Source organism: Rattus norvegicus, chromosome 3, assembly GCF_036323735.1.
Source record: "Rattus norvegicus strain BN/NHsdMcwi chromosome 3, GRCr8, whole genome shotgun sequence".
NCBI classification, from domain to species: Eukaryota; Metazoa; Chordata; class Mammalia; order Rodentia; family Muridae; genus Rattus; species Rattus norvegicus.
The window spans coordinates 127298123-127323114 of record NC_086021.1 but is presented as its reverse complement, the minus strand read 5'-3'; the positions used below and the strand labels follow the sequence as shown (position 1 = coordinate 127323114).

Sequence of the window (24992 nt, the reverse complement as noted above, 5' to 3'; positions counted from 1 at the left end):
CATTGTTCTTAGCACTTCATACACTTTACCTCACATCCTCAAAACAATAGGTATGATCTCCCATGTTTTTTTCTTTTTTGAGACAGCATCTTGCTATGTAACCCAACTTCTGACCTCAAGATCACAGCAAACCTCCCGATTGCTGCAGCTTAGTAATAATAGCTGCAGAATAATAGCTGTAATCAACACACTCAACTTGATGTTAAAGTAATGACAATGAAAGAAGGTAGAAAGGAAGGAAGAAAGAAGGAAGGAAGGTAGGAAGGAAGGGAGGGAGGGAGGGAGGGAGGGAGGGAGGGAGGGAGGGAGGAAAGGAGGCAGGCAGGCAGGCAGGCAGGCAGGCTGGTTGGTTGGTTGGTTTGAAACCAGCACTCAGGAGTCAAAGGCAGGCAGATATCTCTGACTTTGAGTCCATCCAAGGCTTCATAGTAAGACCCTGTCTCAAAAATAAATATAAAATAGATAATCGGGAGAGATGGCTCAGCAGTTAAGAGCACTGACTGCTCTTCCACAGATCCTGAATTCATTTCCCAGCAACCACATAGTGGCTCACAACCATCTGTAATGGGATCCAATGCCCTCTTCTGGTGTGTCTGAAGACAGCTACTCATACACATAAAATAAATCTTTAAAAAAAATAAATCCAAGCTGTGCTGTAATGCCAGCACTGGGAAGGCTGAGATAAGAGGATTGCCTTGCCATGTGTGCACACTTGTAACACACACACACACACACACACACACACAATGTAAAAGGAGATTGATTTTTAGATAGATAAATGCCAAGCTAACTAACCAGTCTGTTATAGTGGCATGTAAACATTTCACTGGGGAAAGTTGTAAAGTACTGTAATGTGAGAGCAAAATGTGGAAGCTAGGAAGATGGCTCAGCTAGTACAGTGCTTGTCATGAAAACAGGAGGACCTGAGTTTGATCCCTAGCAGGCATTTAAAAGAAAGCCAGGTAAGGTGTTCAATATCCATAATCCCAGCACTGGGGAAGCAGAGAAAGAAACATCCCTGAAGCTTGCCAGATGAATCTATGAGCTCCAGGTTTAACCAGAGTAAAATGCTTACTGTGCAATCATGAATAGCTGAGCTTGAATCCCCAGCTCCCTTTAAAAAGCCAGGCATGCTGAAGAGTGTCTGTAATTGAAGAGCAGGGGAGGTAAAAACAAGTGACTCCCTGAAGCTTACTAACTAGGAAGGTTACCACAATCAGTGAGCTTCAGGGTTCAGAGAAACACCCTTTTTCAAAAATAATATGGAGAGTAACCTAGGTAGAAACTCAACATTAACACCTGGCATCCAAATGCATAATACACATGTGCCCGTGTATGCGCACACGCATACAGGCACACGCACACAAATACAGAGATTAACAAACACATGGTGATGCCAGGAGAGTACTGTCTGAACAACGCATCCCATCATTAGAAAAGTATATGAAACAAACTGACTTCCATGAAACAGTGACAATGGTTAAGCTTTTAGTAAGATAGCCATACCACAGAAAGAAGTAGCAGGTAGCAGGGGCAGAGTTGTACAGGTTTGTATAATTAATTAATAGTAAACTCCTTAGAATATGTCCTGCATGCTATCATAAGGTCCATATACCTATTTTTCCCCCTTGAGGGAAGGTTTACTCTGCAGCCATGTAGAACTCACAGTGTAGGACATGTTAGCCTGTGACTCGAAGCAATCTCACTGCTTCGATATTCCAAGTGCTGAAATTAGATACAAACCAACACAGCTGGGTCTCTATTTTTTTTATTTTATTTTTATTTTTTGGTGGCATAGGGACTGAATCCAGGGCCATATGCATCCTAGCAAGTACTGAGCTATATTCCCAAACCTTTATTCTTTTAGATATAAAAATTTTTTTCTTTTTTTTTCTTTTCTTTTTTTTTTTTTTTTTTTTTTTTTCAGAGCTGGGGACCGAACCCAGGGCCTTGCGCTTGCTTTGGGTTGGGGATTTAGCGCAGTGGTAGAGCGCTTGCCTAGCAAGCGCAAGGCCCTGGGTTCGGTCCCCAGCTCCGAAAAAAAGAAAAGAAAAAAAAAAACTTTTTTTTCAGTGCTGGAGATGAACCAAGGGCTTTCCTTGTCCATGCCAGACTCCAGATATATGTGTGTGTGTGTGTGTGTGTGTGTGTGTGTGTGTGTGTGTGTGTGTGTGTATACCTTCAAAACAGTAACATTATTTTACATGTAAAAATTATATAAAATTCCAATTTCAGGGAGCATAAATAACTCAAACATAGCAATGTATGTACTATACATGCTACATTAGTATACCTGCTTCCATGCTGGCAGAAACAATGGGACCTACATAGCACAAAATATTTACTATCTGACCTTTTATTTAAAAGGTTTGCCAACTCCTGGCCTTCCAGCCTAAAAGTCAAACACTTGTAATATGGATAAACAAAGATGAATAAGAGAGAAATATATGGCATGAAATAAAAGTAAGATATAGGGACTTTATGGGTAAAGCTAATTGAGGGATCTAATAATTTGTCACAACTTACTTAACTTTGAAAATCCACCAAATCCCAGGACATGGAAAGCAGAAGGATTGGAAAGTCATGGTTATCTTCAGCCATAAGAATGTTCTTGCTTAAATAGAAGAAGTAAGCAAGGAGGGACTACATGAGACCCTGTCTCACAGAAACAAGACAAGAAAATGAACATAACTTTAGCCAAACATGGTGACTCACAACTGTAAGAAAGCACATGGGAAACAAGAGAATCATCAACATTCTATCTCAAAACAGTGTCATGCATAGTGGTGGGTGATGCAGAGACAAGCAAATCTCTCTAAGTTTGAGGATGGTCTGGTCTATACAGTGAGTTCCAGACCAGCTGGTGCTATATAAAGAGACCCTGTCTCAAAAGACAAAAACAAGAAAAGTAAACAGAGATGTGTCAGGTGACAAATTCATCAGGAAACAGAAGCAGGGGGAATTCATAGCCAGCTTGTTTATCTACATAAGATGCAAACCAGTCCAGCCAGATCTACATACCTGTCTCGAAAAATTAAAAGGAAAAACAGAGAAAAATGAAGAGCAGGGTACCTTTGCATACATGCTAATGCCAACACTCAGCAGGCTAACAAAGACGGCTCAAGAGTTTGAAGTAACCAAAGTGATAAGAGTAAGATAGCTCTGCTGGTAAAGGAGCCTGGGACTTACATGGTAGGAGGAAAGTAGTAGGTTAATCCTCACATGCTACACATATATAACGCACAAATACTTTTTTAAATTTTTTAAAGAAAATGAATGAGGGGCAAGAATGTTGCTCAGTTTTTAAAGTATTTACAAGCATGAGGATTGAGTTCAGATCACCAGCAACCATGTGAAAACAAAAAATAGTAATAATAAAAATTAAGTAAATGCTCAAGTGAGGACTGGAAAGATGGTTTAGTGGCTAAGAGCGCTAAATGCTCTTCCAGAAGACCCAAGTTTGATTCTCAGTATCCACATGGTGTGATTTATAAACTACCTGTAACTTAGGTTCCGGGGGATTAGAAACCCTCTTCTGGCCATACATGCAAGCAAAACACCCATACACATAAAATAAAAATAAATCTTGTTTTAAAAAAAGGCAAGGGGGTTGGGGATTTAGCTCAGTGGTAGAGCGCTTGCCTAGCAAGCGCAAGGCCCTGGGTTCAGTCCCCAGCTCCGAAAAAAAAGAAAAGAAAAAAAAAAAAAAAAAAAAAGGCAAGTGTAGTAGTGCACAGTTTTATCCACAGCAGTCAGGAGGCAAAGGCATGTGAAATTTCTATGACTTCAAGGACAGCCTAGTCTACATAGCAAGCTCCAGGCCACACAAGACTACACGGTAAGACTCTGCCTCAGAAAAACAAAACAAAATGGGTCCCATCTGTAGTCCCATTTCTGGGGAAGGTGCAGACAAACAGAACCTTGGAGCTTGTTGGCTATGCAGCCAAATCAATGAGCTCCAAATTCACTGGGAAATTCTGCCTCTAAACAATAAGGTATAGGAGCTAAGGAGACTCAGGTACTCAAATGTCTGCCACAAAACTACAAGGACAAACAAAAGAAAAGAAAAGAAAACAAGAATGATCCAATAAACACACTGCTGGGGACTGGGGTGAGGAGACAGGCAGATCTCTGAAATTCATTGGCTGGCCAGAGTAGCTTCAGGTTCAGTGAGAGACCCTACCTCAAAAATAAAAATAAAGACAGAAAGTGATCCATGAAAGAGATCCAGTGTGGATCCTGGACCTTCCTACTCATGCAGATCTCTGTACTGTGCACACCTACACAGACATTTGCACACATCCACACTAACAACTGCAGATACCAAACAATATGGTGGAAAACCACCCAAATCCATACAAACACATACCAAAAATGAGAATTCAGATGCACTAGAATACAGAGGAGAAAAGAGGAAATTCTATGCATGCAGAATTTGCAAGTTAAGTTAGTTCAAATGATGAAAATTAACTGTGTGTGGTAGTTCACACCTGCAATTCCAACACTTGAGATTCTGGGGCAAAAACACTTTGGAGTCAACCTTCAATTCAGGAAGAAGAAAAAAGCTGAAAACTAGCACAAGACTGCATAGAACTCTTGAGAACATAATTATGGATTTAAACAGTTCAACCCTTTTCATATGTACCATATCACTCTGCTTTTGCTGGTATACTGCTTGTTAATGTCAAACTACTTTTTATTGTTATGTTTAAATTTCTTCAACAATTTACCAGGATTTCATATATAGGGAATTCACTGTCTTTTTTAGGTTCCCTAGGGACAGTTCATATGTGGCCCATAGATGGCAGGTGCTCAATAAATGCTGAATGACAAAATAAATCAACTCTACTATGGGTTCACAGACTGAAATGCTCACACCTACAATTCACACCATTAATCCTCCTTCTATGCAACAATTGAAAGGACATTCCTGGGGTGAAGACTGCTGTGTCTACTGGATTTATTACATTAGGTTCCTTTTCTAGAAAAGAGCTCAAAGTACATATGTAGTGTTAAAATAGAATTCTTGACTACTGAGAAGGTAGGTGGAAAAGTGGGCAAGAGAAGGAAGAATCTATTATAATAGCCTGCCTCCAAAGAATAAGCATTATTCAGTCCTAGGGACTAAAAACACTCCTGCCATGTTTTTGAACTGACTCCCTATATTATTTCTTCAAACTTTGTACTGGCCAACTTACATCACAATGAGTATCAGTGAAACAAAACTTGCCCTAATAATAAGATTCTAAAAATCTCAGCTAGTAGACTATGATTACATAATGCAGAAAAATCCGGTTTTGTTTTTGAGAGTTTGAGACAGGATCTACAGTCCAGGCTAGCCTCCAACTTACTATGTAGTCAAGGATGACCCTAAACTCCTGATCCTTCTGCCTCCACCTCCCAAGTGGTTGAATTAGAGACACACCTACCATGTTTAGTTTATAGTGGTTCTGGGAATTGAACCCAGAGCTTTGTTCATTCTAAAGCACTCTAGTAATTTAGCTACAACCCTAGATGTAATTTTAATTTACTAGTTTGACAAAAAAAGTCATAAACTAGCCATTATCATTAAGCATCTACTACATGCCAAGAACAAATAAATAAGACAATGAAAATACCTACTAAGTGATCTTATATGTGCTATAAGAACAAATAAGACATTGAAAATACCTACTAAATGACCTTATATTGTGCTATAAGCAAAAGTACAAACAGCTTTGGGAAGAGAAATGCAGTATCAACTTCTACTCATCCAAATTTGGAAAAGTTATATTGTTACCTAATTTTAATTTTTAAACCACCAGTACACTGTCATTAGACTTTAGGAGAAAAGTATAGTACAGGTTCAGTAAAAAATCTTGGCAGCCAACAAGAGGAGATAAAAGTCTTGCCTTTTAAGTTGCCCATAGATAGAAATAGGTTCTGAAGAAAGGAAATTTGGTTAGTGAGATGACTAAGTAGGAAAAGGTGCTTACCTTCAAGCCTGAAGAACTTCATCAATCCCTGGGATGCACATGGTAAAGGAACAAGTGGACTCCTGAAAACTGTCCTCTGACTTCCCATATGCCCATCCGCACCCAAGTACGAGTGTATGAAAACACACACACACACACACACACACACACACACACACACACACCCCCCCATGATGGAAACCAGAGGCATCAGGTAGCTTGGCCGTGGAGTTACAAGCAGTTGTGAGTCCCCTGACATGGGTGCTAAGAACTGAACTCAGATCCTCTGCAAGAACAGTAAGCTCCTTACTGCTCAGCATCTCTCAAGGTCCTTTCTTAACTTTTAAACTTTTAACTTAAAATTTAACTTCTAATTTTTTTAAGACAAGATTTGTCTGTTTAGCCTAGGCCTGGAACTCAGTCTGTAGCCCAGGCTAGCCTCTAACTCTTAGTAATCTGCCTGCCTCTGCCTCCTTTAATCCTAGTGGGATTGAAAGCATATGCAATCTCTGAAATTAGTCTTTATATTGGGGACACAAATGATGGGAAGGGGGCGAGTGTGACATGGAGTACATATGGAAATTAAAGGACAACATCACGAAATCCTTTCTTTCCATAAACTTTTACATGAGTTCTATCCCTCCGGCTTGTTTAAGCAAACACTTTTACCAAGCCCTCTTAGAACAGATATCTAATTTTTGTTTGGTTAGATTTTATTGTTGTTCTGATTCTTGGTTTTTTGAGACAGGATCTCTGACTCTGTGGTCCAGGCTGTCCTGTAACCTACAGTGTAACTAAGTACTTTGAATCTAAAATAATCCAGTTGCCTCAGCTTCTTCCCAAATGCTGGGGTCATAGGTAGTACCCTGGATCTTGTTTTTACAGGCAGGGTTCCCTGTGGTCAATGCTGGCATCAACCTCTTGGTCTTCCACCTTTCTGAGTTAAGCTCCACTAATTTTTGTTTGTTTTTCAAATGACTTTCTCCCAATTTTTAACTCCAAACTGGGTCCTTTTTACCTCTTGGGAACTAAAAACATGTCCTAGTTTGATTATTTTGCTTGGATGGTTTGGTTTCTGATTTCTAGAGACAGAATTTCTCTGTATAGCCCTGGTTGTCTTGAAACTCACTCTGTAGACCAGGCTGGCCTCAAATTCAGAGATCCACCTGTCTCTGCCTCCAGAATGCTAGGATTAAAGACTCTAGTCCAGTTTTGTTTGTTTGTTTGTTTGTTTTTTAACAACTTGGACACAAGCTAGAGTTTTCTGGAAACAGGAATCTCAATTGAGAAAAATGCCTCAATTAAGGTGGCCTGTTGGTAAGTCTGTAGAGCATTTTCTTGATTAATGATTGACGTAGAAGGGCCCAATTCACTAGGGATAATCCCGCCCCTGGGCAAGCGGTCTGGACTGTGTAAGAAAGGCTGAGCAAGCCATAAGGAACAAGTCAGTAACAAGTCATGACCTCTGTTTCAGTTCCTGCCTCCAAGTACCTGTCTTGACTCTAGCCCTGTCTTCCCTAACTGTAAGCTATAAGATGAAATAGACCCTCCCTCCCCCAAGTTGATTTTTGGTTACCATGTTTTATTATAGCAATAGAAAGCCAGATAACATAAAACAATAATGGGACCATCTGTAAGTAAGTAGCAAAGGAAATTTGTTCTTTCTTGATCAAGAATTGAAATGGGGGCTTGAAGAGAGCGTTCATGTGTTACAACTGCTTACTTACTGCCCTCTTAAAGGACCCAAGTTTAGTTCCCAGTAGCTTAGAACTACCTGTAACACCAGCTCCAGATCTGACACACTAGTCTAGCCTTCTAGGGCGCTAGCACATGTTGCATACGTAAATACATACAAAAGTACACAGGGCTAGAAAGATGGCTTAGCAGTTAAGAGCACTGACTCCTCTTCCAAAGGTCCTGAGTTCAATTCCCAGCAACCACATGGTAGCTCACAACCCTGTGTAATGGAATCCAATACCCTCTTCCAGTGTGTCTAAAGACAGCTATAGTGTACTCATATACATTAAATAAGTAATTACTTTTTTAAACTTTTTAAAAATACATACATATAAATAAAAATTTATTTTCTAAAAATAGAAGTGGGGAGAGAGAGAGAGAAAGAGAGAATGAGCAAGCAGGGTGGTAGTGGTGGTGGTGCACACTTTTAATCCCAGCACTTGGAAGCAAAGACAGGCAGATCTCTGAGACCAAGGTTACACAGAGAAAACCTATCTCAAAAAAAAAAAAAAAAAAGATTTTCCAGAAATTCAGACACCATCTGTTTCTTCCCTCGTATAGGTCTTTATGTGTCACAATGGCAATTATCAACTGCCATAGCAAGAGAAAGAGAGGCCATTTAGCATGCAGATGACATAATGACCACTAAGGCAGTCACCTTAGAGTCAACCTATTTTGACATTCCAAATGTATATAACAACTCTCACCTTGACTCTGAGATACAGATTTTTTTAAGACAGAGATCTTACTAAGTAACCTGGCTACCATGGAACTTCCTAAGTAGACCAGGCTGGCCTTGAATTCACAGAGTTCTGCCTTAAATTCTGGGATCAAAGGCATGTGCCACCATGCTCAACTCTGGGGTTCAAATTTGACCAACTCCCTACTCAAAAGCTATTCCTGGCTTTCTAATAGAAGTCAAGCTCAACATGTACAACTAAATCTCAGTACTCTAGAGGGAAAGGTAGGAGAATCATTCCAAGTTTAAGATCAGCCTCGGTCATACAGCCTCGGTCTATACAGAGAAGCCAGCTAAGAATACATAACGAGACCTTGTCATTAAAAAAATAATAATAGTAATAAGACCTAGCTAGTGTAGCAGCACCTTTCTGCCCTTCAGCGATTTCTTAAGTGCAGGAAGAATGAGAGACAGGGAGAGAGAGAGAGACAAGAGAGACAGACCGACTACTTTAGTGACTTTATAGTTTAACATGATCACCACTTGAACTCAGCTCCAGCCTACTGTGTAAGTGGCCCAGAGGGCAGGAATACAATACTGTGCCTCCTGGCTTCATCCAGATATGAATAACAGGGCTATCTGCCTAAAGTTCAATGTCAATGAGTCAACATAAATTTCAAACATAGGAGTTTTAAAACAGAAACCGACATAAAAGAAGGTTGTCTGTTGACTGGTTGATCATAAGTCCCAGAGCTTGGAGAGATGGGGTGACTTTACAAAATGTCACTTCTGGAAATGGTGTAAAATGGCTCTGACCTTCGTCCTAAGACTTTAGTCCATCTATCCTATAGTCCCAAGAGTTTGGGGGGAATGTGTCAGGTTTCTTTGCCTTTCTGCACACAAAATCTTCATGTCACTGACAGAATTGTGATGTTTGTTTCCCCAAAACCAATATCCCAAAGCCACTACCCATTTGATTGAGGAGCTTGATACTGTTTGTTTGCTTGTGGTCTAGGGTGGATGTAGGGCCTCACTCGTGCCTGGCAAACTCTAGCCCTGTTAATATTCCAAATGCTCTGGCCACATTTTTCACAGGTTCCCACTAACTCATCTCTTAGGCACAGGAGAGAAACTTGAGTCTCTAGGAGACCAGAGGAAAATAAACACTAAGTCAAAGCTGTGGAAACACCCAATCTTCCTTAAAACTTGTTTGCTGTTCACTCCCCGTCAAAGACTACTTTTCTTTTTACCTTTAAAACACTGTACCATGGGCTGGAGTGATTGCTCAGTGGTTAAGAACACTGACTGTTCTTCCAGAGGTCCTGAGTTCAAATCCCAGCAACCACATGGTGGCTCACAACCATCTGTAACGGGATCTGATGCCCTCTTCTGGTGTGTCTGAAGACAGCTACAGTGTACCACATCACTTGTGCTAATATAATGGCTCTATGGGCAAAGGTGCTTGCCATCAAACCTAACAATTTGAACTAAATTCCTGGGAACAACATGGTAGAAGGAGAGAACTGATTTCACAAGTTGTCCTCTGACCTCAATTTGCATACCGCAAAAATAAAAAATACCTCACCAAGTCATTGGTCAAATGATATCCCTACAGCAGCTAACCTTTCACTCAGATGCCAGCATCCCTCCAGGTAGAAGCTGGGTAGGTCCTGTGACCCCAGGGGACTAGCAGAGCAAAGGGTCAGAACACTTACCAGATGAAGACTGAAAATGCAAAGACTCACTGTGGGTGGCCAAGATGTGGTTAGGTGAGGATTGAGGAACTGCTGTGGGACAAACTTGATTTTCCATAATATCTTGTTTCCAAAGAAAATCCAGTTTGGGCCAGAATCCTGAGTTTCTTCTGGACATGCATGTGCCACTGTCATGACTGGCTATTTGGAGGTGATTCCTATGCTCACTCACGTGCCCAGTGTGTTTTCTGTCAGAGGGCCTCCTTGATTCCTTTTATCTTACATAGGGCCTCACACTGGCAAGTGTCAGCCTCCCTAAAGGAATACTGTATCAGTGGGTGAACAAATCCAGACAACCATGTTTTTCTCTGAGTTTCCCTCTTGAGTGGGGACTCTCCAGGATTTGGTTTGGCTTCAATCTTTTTTTGCAACTATCCAAATGCAGGTGTATTTTCTCTCCACACATACCACATAACACAACACATATATACACACTACACATACAATATACAATACACATACATCACACAACACAAATTATACACACATAAACACATAGACACAGACACACAGACACACACACAGAGAGAGAGAGAGAGAGAGAGAGAAAGAGAGAGAGAGAGAGAGAGAGAGAGAGAGACACGCTCACACACTGTTCAGAAAAGCCCCCAGGCCTGCATACCTGTGCCTCTGCCCCGTGTGTCCCACATCTACCTCTAGTTCACAAGTCTATATTATTATGCTGGTTGTGTTTTTTTTTTTTGTTTTGTTTTGTTTTCTGTTTTTTGGGGTTTTTTTTTGCAACTTGACACATGCTGGAATACCTAGGAATGCATGTAAATCGCAATGACCAGCATTGCATGCTAACCCGAGGACAAAGTAGTGGCATATAAACCTTGGAGGTAACCAACAGCTCTCTTATTGGACTAAAGACCTGTTCAACAAAGGGAACTCATGCCTAGTACTGGAAACTTAACCAACAATTCAGTGCTAGTGAAGTCATAAACCTTGGAGAATCTACAACTACCACTTACCTAAACTCCAAACTACATTCTAAATGTTGGTCCTTGTACCCACAGATAGGGTAGTACTCAGCCCTCATCAAGAAAACATCTCTTTGCAATAGACAGAGACCATTTCAGAAAGCTACAACCAATCAAAACACAATGTTGTGGAGCCCAGTCCCAACTGATTTATCTACAAGACAACTCCTGCACCTGAGGCTCAGGGATCATTTCTGAAGATGTGAGTAAAAGACTGTAATCATCAGAGGAAGAGAAATTGTGCTGGGAGTTTGTGTCTCCTTGAAATTGCAAAGAAGCTACATTTATGAAGTCTTATCTACATAGCTGTCTAAATAAGACCTAAGCAAGGACAACATAGCTATCTAAAAGACCTAAACAAGGGCAACACCAATACAATACATATGTGAACATAGATGGGGAAAGTCCATGAGGCCTCAACCCTACACAAGTAACTAGAGGCAATTAAGGACTGCTGAGAGCGGGAGAGCACCCTGGGGAAGAGCACACCAACTGGTTATTCACCACTAAAAACCCAGACATACAAGTAACATATGGGCTAAGCAGGTTATATTTACATATTTAGAAATATAAATACACATATACACACAAATTTATATATGTAACAACAATCAAAAAAACCATGAATTTGAAAGAAAGCAAGTAATGTTCGAGGAAGGGGGTTGAAGGGAGAAAAGGGAAGGGAGAAAATTATATAATTATAATTCAAAACAATTTTAAAGTACCTTTTTTTATGGTTAGAGTATTTGTCTTTGTGTGTGTGTGTGTGTGTGTGTGTGTGTGTGTGTGTGTGTTCATGCAGTGCCTAAGGAGTACAGTAGGAGTGTGTGTGTGTTTGTGTGTGTATCATGTTCATGCAGTGCCTAAGGAGTATAGTAGGAGCATGGGATCCTTTAAAACTGGAGTTACAGGAAGTGAAATTACAGACAGTTGTGAGTTACCATGTGGATGCTGGGAACCGAACCCTGGTCCTATGGAAAAACAGTACTCTTAACAGCTTAATCTTCTCTTCAGCCCCACATGTGGACCCTTGCTGATTTTCTTTCCTCTTGCTTCTACAGCAAAGTGATTTCTTGTTTGTTTGAGAGAAAGTCACATACCAAATTATTGGCCTAGAATTTGCTATGTGGCTCAAGTTTGCCAGAACTCATGCTTCTGCTTCTAGAGTGGTAGGGTTATTACATCTAGCCCAGCAAAGTGCTATTTTTAAGATATAAACTAGATGATACCTTTTAATACAGGAAACAGTCCAATGGAAAAAAAACAGAAACGCTTATGGTTTACAAGGTTCTATACAGTCTCAACCTGCCAACATTGCAAACATACCAGACTATCACTGCCACTTAAAACCACAGCACTCTCTTAAGAATCTCAAACTTGGAACTAGAAAAATAGTGCTCAGTGTCTAAGGGCATTGGCTGCTCTTCACAAAGTCCTGAGTATAATTCCCAGCACCTACACAGCAGCTCACAGCTGCCTATAACTCCAATTCCAGGGGATCCAATGTTATCTTCTAGCTTCCTATAGCACCAAAAGTGAAAGTGATGCCATAAATGTAGGCAAAAATACCAATACACATAAATAAAATAAAATACATATTTTTTCAACTCAAACTAAAGCCAAGCATGATGGTATACACCTTTAATATCAGCACTTGGGAGGTAGATAGATCTCTGAGTTCAAGGCCACCTTGATATACATAGAGAGTTTCAGGCCAGCCAAAGTTTACATTTCTCAAAAAAAAAAAAAAAAAAATCTGAGCCAGGCATGGTGGCTCACACCTGTAATTCCAATGCTCAGAAAACTAAGGCAGGAGAGCTGCTACAAATTTGAGGACAACTTAGTATAGACAGCAAGTTAAAGGTCAGCCAAGGCTACGAGCCTCTCTCAACAAACTGAAAAGTAAACCAGGCAAAAACATTTGGGAGGTGGAGGCAAGAGAATTATGAACTCAAGGCCAGCCTCAACTGGATGAGACCATGTGTCAAAAAGAAAACAATTACTTCAAAGATGCATTGAGGCTGGAAAGTTTGTTCAATGATCAAGAGTATAGATGATTCCCAATATACACATGGTGACTCACAACAATTCATAACACTAATTCCGAGGGAATCTAACATCTTTTTTTGACCTCTGAGAGCACCGGCACATACATTCAAGCAAAGCAGTCAATACACACATTTTAAAAATAAATAAACCGGGGTTGGGGATTTAGCTCAGTGGTAGAGCGCTTGCCTAGCAAACGCAAGGCCCTGGGTTCAGTCCCCAGCTCCAAAAAAAAAAGAAAAAAAAAAAAAAAAACAAAATAAGAAGGAGGGGGGAGGAGGGAAAAGAGAAGAGGAGGAAGGGAGGGAGGGAAGAAAGAGATCAAGATGCAGGAGAGGAAGAAGAGGAGGAAGAAAAGGAGGAGAGCAGCAGCAGCATTATCTGGGAAGTGATCTCTGAACTCAGGAGTCTGAGGCAGAGACTGGTGTCCAAGGTTAGCCTGGGCTAAGTGTGGTATTAGTTCATGCTTAGAATCTCAGCACTCAGGAGCCACAGTTTTATTAAACTAGCTTACAATGTGAAATCTATTTTAAATACTCCCCCAAAATTAAAAATAAAACTGATGACATGGCTTAGCAAATAAAGGAACTTTGCACCAAGCCAGACAACCCAGTTCAATTCCTGAGACCCACACGGTAAAAGGAGAAATAACATCCAGTTGTGCTCTAACATCCATATATGCACCCATACACACACAAATCAGTGTAATGAAAATTTTTTGAATAGGTCCATTGAGATGGTTCAGTGGGTAAAGGTCCTTACCCCCTGGCCTGTCAACCTGAGTTTGGTTCCCAGGATCCACATAGTAGAAGGAAGAACCAACTCCTGAAAGTGTTCCTCTGACCTTCACATATGTGCGCACTAATAAAAAAATAAGTGGAAGAAAAATTAAAGGTAAAGAAAGTGATTTCTGCACAGCCAGAGAACTTGAGTTCAATCACTCAGAACTCATGTTAAAAAGCTGGGCACAGCAGCTCACATCTGTAATGCCAACGCTGAGTTTAGAGGGAGGGTGTTTGTTTTCACATTTATTATCTATTGTGTGTGTCAACATATTGCATGCATATATATATATATATATATATATATACGGAGGTGCATGCCACAGTGCACATGTCCAATCAGAGGACAATTAGAGGAAGCTAGTTCTCTCCTCCTACCATGTGCCTCCCAGGGACTGAACTCAAATTTTGTCAGATGTAGTGGAAGTATCTTTACCCACTGAGACATCTTGCCTACCTACTACCTAGAGAAGAATTTCTGAGATGGAGCATCAACTTACTGTGACCAAGAACCTGTGGCAACTCTGTTTCTGCTTTCCAAGTGCTGAGATGAAGGTGTATGCCATCACACCTGCTGTCTACTTGACTTTCTTCAAAGCAGTAATCTTGTTTTTGTAAGACAAGACTCACTGGGCAGCCCAAGCTGGCCTGAAATTCATCATTTACTTCTCTACCCTCCAAAATCTGGGATTACAAGTATATAGACCACTCATTTGGCCCCAGAGTAGTAATTTTCTAATATCACCTTTTATATTTAAATAATGAACTCATCTGAACTTGGTTCAAATGTTAAGGCAACAATTTTGTTTTATTCCCCAAATGATTAGCTAAATGGTCCAATATGATTAAGGAACATTTCCCAAAAAATATGAAATGTCACTTCTAATACTAAACTATACTAACTTATATGTTTCTACATTCATTATTTTGTCCAAGTGCCCTGTCTACTTCAGGGTTAACACTTAACTTTTGTTTGTTTGTTGTTTCATTTTGATACAGGATGGCAATATGTAACTCAGACGAGCCTCCCTCCTAGAATGCTTCTAGAGTTAGATTACAGACTAACCATTTTGACTATTAAAGGGTTTTTTGGTTTTGGGGTTTTTTTTGTTTTTGTTTTTGTTTTTGGTTTTTGTTGTTGTTGTTGTTGTTATTTTTTGGGGGGGTTTTTTGTTTTGTTTTGTTTTGTTTTTTGTTTTTTTGGGTTTTTTTTTTTTTTTTGGTATTTTCACTAATACAAAAGACCCATGCTTTTCCTTTTCAAAATTGGTCCTTAAGGCAGGAGCAATGTTCAATGCAAAGAACATTTACTGGTCTTGCACAGGACCTGAGTTTACTTTCCAACAACTACATCAGCTTACAACCACCTGGAACTCTAGCTCTAGGTATCCAATCCCTCTTGTCTCTAAAGAACAATCAGTGAGAGACAGACAGGCATAGACACACAGAATTTAAAATAAAAATTTAAAGTTCTCCTACTCTACAGCTACACTTTTCCAATGAATTTTGGGAGACTTGAGATGTGGGTCACCTAGTAGAATGCTTGCCTTAGAATGTAGGAAGCCCTGGGTTCCATGCCCAGTAAGAAACAGATCAGATTTCAGTATTGTGACATACAACTATAATGGCAGAAACAGAAGAGGATAGAAGCAGGAGAATCAGAAATTCATGGTCATCTTTGGCTACATACTGAGTTAGAGACACATACCTGGCTTACATGGGACCCTACCTCCAAAAAGAAAAGAAAAAGTGCATACATGGTACTTAGGACATTGTTATAAAAATGTTAGCTATTAGCATAATTATTCAAAAGTGCAGCTATTGATTGCTCAATGGTTTCCAAATGCTGTTCCCACAAAATTCCACAACTTGATTTCTTGATAAATCAAGAGATACTATAAAATATAAACTGTAGTCCATAGGGGTGAAGTTCAAGGGTTAAGCCTTTGTCTAAGATGCTTAAGAATTCAGGGATTGATCCCTGGCTCCCTTAAAAGTTAAAATGTTAAAAGTATGTTATTTGATTAATCCCAGCACTAAGGAGGCAGAGAAAAAGGATCTCTGTGAGTTCAAGGCCAGCCTGGTCTACATGGCAAGCTCCAGGACTACATAGAGGAAGTCTAAAACTAAATATGTGTGTGTGTGTGTGTGTGTGTGTGTGTGTGTGTGTGTGTGTGAGAGAGAGAGAGAGAGAGAGAGAGAATGATATTACATTACTATACACAATATATTATATATAAGGTGTGTTAGTAATGGTTTAATGACTGGCAGTGTACAATTTATAGATTTTTGCTTTCATTTCTACAAAGCTTTGACTTTGGTAAAACAAAAGGCTGGATGTTAGAACCTTCAAAAATTTTTCAAGTGCTACATCTGGACCCTTCCAGATACTTTTATGAAACACACATACACCAGAAATGGAACGGATCAAGACAGATGGGCAGCTGGGCAGTGGTGACACACAACTTTAGTCCCAGCACTTGGGAGGCACAAGTAAGCAGATTTTTGGGAGTTTGAGGCCAGTTTGGTCTAAAAGTGAGTTCCAGGAAAGCCAATGCTACATAGAACCTGTCTTCAAAAGGGGCGGGGGGGGGGGAGGAAGGAGGTAGATATGGCCACTGGGCATGGTGGTACATGATTTTAATTTGAGCACTTAAAATCTCTGTGAATTGGGGGGGAGGGGGAGGATGAAGTGGTTGAGAGATGAAGGTCTTTAAGAGAAAAGGTGTCTGGTAATAAATATTAATAATTTGCTCAATGATATAGAATCAAGGCCCTAACCTAAGCAAGCATTCTGTCACTGAGCTACACTTCCCCGATCACCACCTGTTATTTTTGTTAGCTGCATGTAACTGAGGCCAAGGAATCTTGGGCCTTAATAAGAACGTAAAAATCAATCCTCTCTACCTTTCTAAAATACAAATAGAAAGATTACAAAACTGGCCAAAGACGGAGACCCTGTACCTAGGCTCCCAGATTAGGGTCATTCCACTGCACCGCATGGTTTCTCACGGATGTTTGCCTAGCTTCGAAAAGGGAGGGGTAGAAGTCGACCATCAGGCCTCAGCAAAGTCGCTCGAAATCACAGGCTCGCGAGCCGCGGGCACGTGACTCGCCACGCCCAGTGCCTCCCCCTTCCCCGCGCCAGCAGCACGCGCTGCCAACCTCGTCATGTGACCTTCACGCGGCCCCAACGTTGCCCCTGCTAGGCGACTGTTTCCAGCAGCCATTTTGCCGAGAACTTGTCGTCCGTGCTCGCGCGGGAGCGGAGCGCACGCAATGTCGCAGCCAGACTTTCCAGGCCGCACACGCGCTTCGAAAAAGCGCTCAGACAGTGAGGGCCCGCCCGAGCCTCACGGAACACGTCGCACTCCGGGGCGCCAGGAGGGCTGCGGGTGAACCTCGGCCTGCGATAGGCTGTGGCGCGCACGTGACGCTACGGCGCCCCCACACACACACACACCTTCGCCGTCCCCCTGCCCACGAGAACACCCACGACAGACTCTCAACGCCTCGCGCCGAATTCATGATACTGGGCGCGTGAGGACTAACGGAGCGCGTGACAAGAGGGGCGCCTGCGCGTACCTGCCGGGTGGACGGGAGTCGACCAACACCGCGCTCTCCGGGGTCCCGGGACCGTCGCGCAGCCGGACCACCCGACTGGTCATTGGCCGCCAGGCCGAGTCACGTGCTGCTCGCAGGCCCGCCCACGGCCGCTAATCACCTGGCACGGTGCTCGAAGCGGCACCGAAAGTGACTTGCACGCGCAAGGGGAGCGTGGTCACTAGACCTCCTTCTGCCCTTTACGGGGTGGCATCAGTACAGGGGAACCGAGAAAGCAGGGTCCCGAAACCAAGAATGCTCACACCTACCGGCATAACTTCGCCTGCCCCTCCAGGAGCCGTGAACCATCGCCCTTGGGCGCTCCCCGTTGCACGCCGGGATGCGTCTGGCGCCCCTCAGTGTGCTGCAGAGCATGCCGGGAAAGCCACCTCTCCCGTTTTCCTGGCTGTCACCTCTCTGGCTTTGCATTGGTGTCCCTTTGAAAGCCGGCCCCAGGACGAGACGGTTTGGGTAATTACCAGACTGTGACAGTACACCAGCACTTTCAGTCCCTCCTCCCCTACTTGTTTGATCTGTGTGTTTTCGGGAAAACCGTTAAGCCTTCCTTCGTGGAGCGGTGCCTGCTGACTGTGGATATTGTAGAGAAATAGCAAGAACCACCAGCCTTTCGGGGTCATTGGACTAGAACGATAACTTGAACACTGTTTACCACAATCTCCACTTAAGAATGGTTGTAATTCGTAGAATTACTCTAAGAATAGCCAACCTTTCACAATATGTTTATTGTTGGGGAAATAGGAGTAGAGTTGTTTGGTTTTGTGGTTTTGGTTTTGTTGTTGTTGTTGTTTCTTTTTTTTTTTTTTACTTTCAAGATGAATGTCCCTAGCTTAGGGACATTGCTATGCCCATGTATAAGACACTGGAACTACAAATAACACTAAGAAAAGGTGGGCTTACATTACAACTAGTTGGTTTTATAACACATTACAAATTTACCACTGAGCCAAAACTAGTGTTCCACCCACAATGAAGTCCCTGCACAAAATTATTCACACAGTTAGGTTAGAGCTATACTTGCCAGCTTGATGATGACAAAAATGTTATAGGTCTGAAAGGCTGATCCACTTGAAAATTTTGACTAGTCCTCCTCTGATACAAGCTCATATTTATAGACTGAAAGTTAGTTAATACATGTATGTTAATAAGTGTTAAAGGCCAAAATCTAAAGAACAGGGCAAGCTCCTGGGTGCAAGATACTTTATCTTTCTAATTAAATATTACAAAATTAATTAAAGCATTAAATAAAATGTACAATATGATATTTGTTAAACTTGAAATTTACAGTTAATCCTAGCAACAACTGGGACAGAAAGCTACTGTACTTATATTATCATCCCTCGGTGTTCCTTGGGAATCAGGGATAATATATTTTAATATATAATCTAGGCAAATTGATGAAGTGGGTTTAAGATCTACTGTGCAGCACGAGTTCATTTGGTAGAGTGGTTTACGTAGCATGCACAAAGCCTTAAGTTGAGTCCTCTGCACCCCAGATAAGCCATGTACAGTGGGACACATCTGTAAGCCCAGCACTCAGGGGGCAGAAGCAGGAAAGTCAGAAATCCTCTATCATCCTTAGCTGCAACCAGTTTGAGACCACTTAAGGATATATATGTGACACCTTATCTCAAAAACAGAACCTATGGGCTGTAATAGAAAGCCTTAAAATCTGATAGATGTGGGTTGGAGAGATGGCTCAGTGGTTGAGGGCACTGACTGATCTTCCAGAGGACCCAGGTTATCCCAATACCCACATGACAGTTTGCAAGTGCTTGTAACTCCAAGATCTGACACATTCACATAGGCAGGCAGGCAGGCAAAAACCAATGCACATAAAATGGAAATAAAATATCTTAAAAATCTGATAGATGTGGACAGCTTGTGATTCCCTTCCTGGGCTAGGACTATGAAGGTAGTTTAGAACTTCTTTTTAAAGATTTATTTTATGTATATGAGTCTACTGTAGCTGTCTTTGGACACACCAGAAGAGGGCATCAGATCCCATTACAGATGGTTGTGAGCCACCATGTGGTTGCTGGGATTTGAACTCAAGACCTCTGAAAGAACAGTGGGTGTTCTTAACTTCTGAGCCATCCCTCTAGCCTGGAACTTTCTTTATATCTAGTTCCTTTAGCAAAAAACTAGAGACACTCTTACCTAGTATTTGTATTGTCATTATTTTGAGAAAAAAAAACCCAATACCTGTCATAGTTCATTGTTACAGAATATCCTAAGTGACATAGTAATTATTGGTGAGGTTATGTTTGAACTACAGCCCTGTTCTCTTCCAGCATAGCATAGTCTGTGTTTGTTTTTAAGATTCTGTCTGTTTTTAGACCAGGCATGGTAGCACATGCCTTTAATCCCAACATTCAAAGGAAGAGACAGGCAGATCTCAGAATTTGAAGCCAGAATGATCTACAGAGCAAGTTTCAGGACAGCCAAGGGCTGTTTCAGAGAAACCCTGTCTTGAAAAACCAAAATAGAAAAAACAAAAAATATGTATGAGTGTTTTGCCTACATGCATGCATGTGTACCACATGTGCACCTAGTGCCCACAGAGAGGCCAAACGGGATTTCAAACCTGGAACGGGAGTTACAGACGGAGGTTGTGATCCTCCATGTGAGCCCTGGAAACTCTGCAAGAGTAACAAGTGCTCTAAACATGGCAACTAGGCTGAGGGGAAACTCACAGAGATCTGTCTGCATCTACCTCTAGAAGGCTGGGATTAAAGGTATACAATACCCTATCTTGCCAATACAATATTTCTTTTCTTTTTCTCGATGTTTTATTTTGAGACAGGGTCTCTCCTTGTAGTTCTGGCTATCCTAGAATACATGATGAACTTCCTGTTGGCCTTGAACTCACAGAACTCTGCCTGCCTCTACCTCCCCAGTACTGATATTGAAAGTATGCCACACCTAGCCTAGTACAACATATTCTTAAATTTTTTTCCACTTCCCTGTTGTTCTCTAGACAGTGCTAGAGAAACACTAACAGATGTCTTGTTTGTTCAATTGTTTCCAAGACAGAGTTTCTTTGTGTAGCCTAGATTGTTCTGGAATTTCTTTGTAGACTAGGTTGATCTTGAACTCAGATATCTGCCTACTTCTGCCTTCCAAGTGCTGAGACTAAAAGAGTGCACCACCACATCTGGCTAAGAACATTAACAGTTTTTATACTGTAGATCACTTGAGATTTCTTGGTGATACCGCCCATCTGTTGGGAAGCATACAGTTCCATTACTTCTAGCTGCCTCCTCCTCCTCCTCCTCCTCCTCCTCCTCCTCCTCTTCCTCCTCCTCTTCCTTCTCTTCCTCCTCCTCCTCTTCCTCCTCCTCTTCTTCCTTCTCCTTCTTCCTCATTTATTTTATTAATCTTTGTTTATTTATTTGTTTGAAACAGGATTATATTATGTACTTCTGGATGTCCTAGAACTCATTAAGTAGACCAAGCTGGCCTCAGACACACAGAGAGCCGTCTGCTTCTGCCTCCCAGTGCTGAGCTTAAAGCATGTGACGCCACACCCAACTACTAGTAGTTGAAAAACTTAAAAGTTTCTTTGTTGTTTGATGTTCTGTTTTGGGGAGTGTTGTTTGTGTTTTGGATTTGTGTTTTGAGATAGGGAATGGTCTGGTATCAAGCCCAGACTGACACAAATTCTTGGCACTTCTCCTTTCTCAGCTTCCTGAACGTTGAAAATAATTGTCATGCTATTCTCAAATAATGTACTTATCACAGCCTCAAAGAATAAGATATACTGCTTCATCCTAGTGCTTTCGGAGTGGGGAGTGTCTACATGACCTTTTACCAATAAACCAGGAATGGGAACTTCCTGAATCGCTTCTGGAAAAAAAGCTTTAACTACTAGTACAGAGTTCAACCATTCTGTCTTCCCCTCAGCCACAGCTATGCGCGCAATGCTCCATCAACTTTGTGTTTCATGAGGATGACACAAAGCAGATTACCCCAGTCAGCCCTCAATGAGTATACAGTGTGAGCAAGATACAACTTGGGATAAGTGCTCAGATTTGCACTTGTCTGTCTAGCACAGAACACATTCTGTGGCACAAAAGCAGGAGAGCATGCTAGAGAGCAAAAATCAAATATTCTGGTAAAGAAAGGTGCTGATTGTCTGTGTCAACATTGTGACACAAACTTAGAAGGAATCTTGGTGTGGTGTTGTTGACACACTTGGAATCCCAGGTTTAAAAGGGCTGAGGCAGGAAGAACAAGGGTTTGAGGCCAGTCAGGACTACATATCAAGAAGTCTCGGGAAACTGAGGTATGTAGCCATGTGGTAGAGCATGTGGCTAGCCTTCCTAAAAACCCCTGGTTTAACCCTTAGCACTGCTAAGGAAGGAATGGCCAGGAGCCAGGGACACAGCTCATCCATAGACTGCTTATGTGTGAGACTTTGGATCCATAGAACTGCAAAGGGGAGAGAAGCAGGGGAGGACGGTGGGAGGAGGAGGAGCACAAGAGAGTATCAAGAAACAACTGTCTGAAGTAATGCAAACAAGCCCGAAGAAGGAAAAGTCACTCACTGGAACTTGGGATGGGGATATTTTATTTTGGGTAGGGTTACATTTAATGGCTTTTAGTTTTACTTTTTATTACATGTATATATGCATGTGTGTAGTTAGTGTGTCAGCATGATTGCCATGGCATAGGCCACAGATGTACAGTCAGATCTTTGGAAGTTGGTCTCTCCTTCCATCCTGTGGGTCTGGGGGATCAAGGATCAGGCTTGGTAGTAGGCACTCGCTGAGCCATCTTGCCAGCCCCATTTTTTTTGTTTGCTTGTTTGTTTGTGTTATTTGTTTTTTTTTTAAAACCATCTCACTATTTAGTCCAGTCTGGCCTTCAATTTGTGAGCGTCCTGCCTCTGCCTCCCAAGTGCCGAAATTGTGCCTCTGTAATAAGCCAGTCATTTCTATGTTATGACCTTCTTTTCTTTTCTTTCTTTTTTATGGACTACAAATAAAAGTTTATTGTACAAAATTAAGGGCTTTGTATTTCAATTTACTAAGGCTAGAAAATACCCCTACAAAATATCTCTGGCAGCAACAACCTACACATCTGTGTGTCTGCCTGTGTCTGCCTCTGTGTGTGTGTGCGTGTGTGACTTTTTTTCTCAAAAGCCATATTTTATTGATTTTTCTGAACTAAAATCCCACAGGAAAATCCAAAGTTTGTTTTCTTTTCCCTAATTTGAAGATCATCTTTGATTTGGTTAGACATGAATTTTTAACAACATAAAAATGAGGACAACTTGCCTAAAAATAACCATTGTGTTCACTGTGTAATTTTTTTTTAATGTATACAGGATTTTTGTCTGCATGTTTATCTGTGCACCACTTGTACGCCTGGTCCCTACAGTGATCAGAAGAGGGCTTCAGCTCCCACGGAACTGAAGTTACAGACAGTTGTGAGTGGCATTGGGGGTGCTGGGAATTGAACTCAGGATCCTCAGAAAGAGCAGTAGACAGCATTCTTAACCACTGGGCAATCTCTCCGAGGCAAACTGTATCGATTTTTATTTATTTATTTATTTATTTTGGTTCTTTTTTTCGGAGCTGGGGACCGAACCCAGGGCCTTGCGCTTCCTAGGTAAGCGCTCTACCACTGAGCTAAATCCCCAGCCCCAATTTTTTTTTTTACTTTGAATAAATTTTTTTCACCTTTTTTTTTTTTTTGGTTCTTTTTTTCAGAGCTGGGGACCGAACCCAGGGCCTTGCGCTTCCTAGGTAAGCGCTCTACCACTGAGCTAAATCCCCAGCCCCTCATCTTTATTAAATTGGGTATTTCTTATTTACATTTCAATTCTTATTACCTTTCCTGGTTTCCAGGCAAACATCCCCCAACCCTTAGTGTTCCCCTCCTCATCCTCCTCCCATTACCACCCTCCCCTGAAACAATCCAGTTCACTGTGGATTCAGTCTTGGCAGGACCAAGGGCTTCTGGCACCCCTACTAGGATATTCATTGCTACCTATGCAGTTGGAGCCCAGGGTCAGTCCATGTATAGCCTTTGGGTAGTGGCTTAGTCCCTGGAAGCTCTGGTTGCTTGGCATTGTTGTTCATATGGGGTCTCAAGCCCCTTCAAGCTCTTTCAGTCCATTCTCTGATTCCTTCAACGGGGGTCCCATTCTCAGTTCAGTGGTTTGCTGCTGGCATTAGCTTATGTATTTTCTGTATTCTGACTGTGTCTCTCAGGAGAGATCTACATCCAGCTCCTGTCAGCCTGCACTTCTTTGCTTCATCCATCTTATCTAGTTTGGGCTGTATATGTATGGGCCACATGTGGGGCAGGCTCTGAATGGGTGTTCCTTCAGCCTCTGTTCTAAACTTTGCCTTCCTATTCCCTCCCAAGGGCATTTTTGTTCCCCTTTTAAAGAAGGAGTGAAGCATTCGCATTTTGGTCATCCTTCTTGAGTTTCATATGTTCTGTACATCTAGGGTAATTTGAGCATTTGGACTAATATCCACTTATCAGTGAGTGCATACCATGTGTGTTTTTCTGTGATTGAGTTACCTCAGTCAGGATGATATTTTCCAGTTCCATCCATTCACCTATGAATTTCATAAAGTCATTATTTTTGATAGCAGAGTAGTATTCCATTGTGTAGATGTACCACATTTTCTGTATCCATTCCTCTGTTGAAGGGCATCTGGGTTCTTTCCAGCTTCTGGCTATTATAAATAAGGCTGCTATGAACATAGTGGAGCACGTGTCTTTGTTATATGTTGGGACATCTTTTGGGTATGTGCCCAAGAGAGGTATAGCTGGGTCCTCAGGTAGTGCAATGTCCAATTTTCTGAGGAACCTCCAGACTGATATCCAGAATGGTTGTACCAGTCAGCAATCCGTGTGTGTGATTTTTTTTTTGACAGGTTCTCACTATGTAGCTCTGACTGTCCTGGAACTCACTATGAAGACTAGGGAGATCCGCCTGCCTCTACCCTCCCTCCACCCCAGCTGCTGGGATTAGAGGTGTGTGCCACCACACTTGGCTCTTACCCATCATTTCCAAATTCAATTCCAACAAAACCAATGCAATGCCTCCTGGATACCAAATGAAATTCCTTAAAACCATGAGATGGGTTAGACAGCATCATAATGTCATCTCATTAGTCTCTTTCAATAATAAGGGATAAGAATTGGTTCCACTGGCAATCAGGGACCTGAGGATTTCATTTCTAGTTCCCTTGGGTCCTGGCTGAATTTGATATTCCCCCAGCGGCCCTTTTTATTTGCCATTATCAAAGTCATTTCCATACTTTTAACTTTCTTCTTACATTCTCTTCCTCTTCCTCCTCCTCCTCCTCCTCCTCCTCCTCCTCCTCATCTTCCTCCTCCTCTTTTGGTATTGGCTTGTGAAGTGAAGCTCTGGCTGGCTGGAATTCACTCTGTAGATCAGGCTAATCCTG

At 41.7% G+C, this 24992-nt stretch overlaps 1 protein-coding gene across 4 annotated transcripts in view; it reads right to left on the bottom strand.

Moving 5' to 3' along the window:
- Positions 1-22557, bottom strand: part of Mga (MAX dimerization protein MGA) — a 96137-nt gene extending 73580 nt beyond the window's left edge. Inside the window, exon 1 of one of the 4 annotated variants that reach the window (XM_008762120.4) lies at positions 17808-22557. The gene's annotated coding sequence lies outside the window, so the exon portion shown is untranslated. Of the gene's footprint in view, positions 1-17520; positions 17741-17807 lie in introns of those variants that run through there. The other 3 variants (XM_063284962.1, XM_006234799.5, XM_063284964.1) reach the window with 3 other exon arrangements.
- Between the last annotated feature and the right edge of the window lie 2435 nt (positions 22558-24992).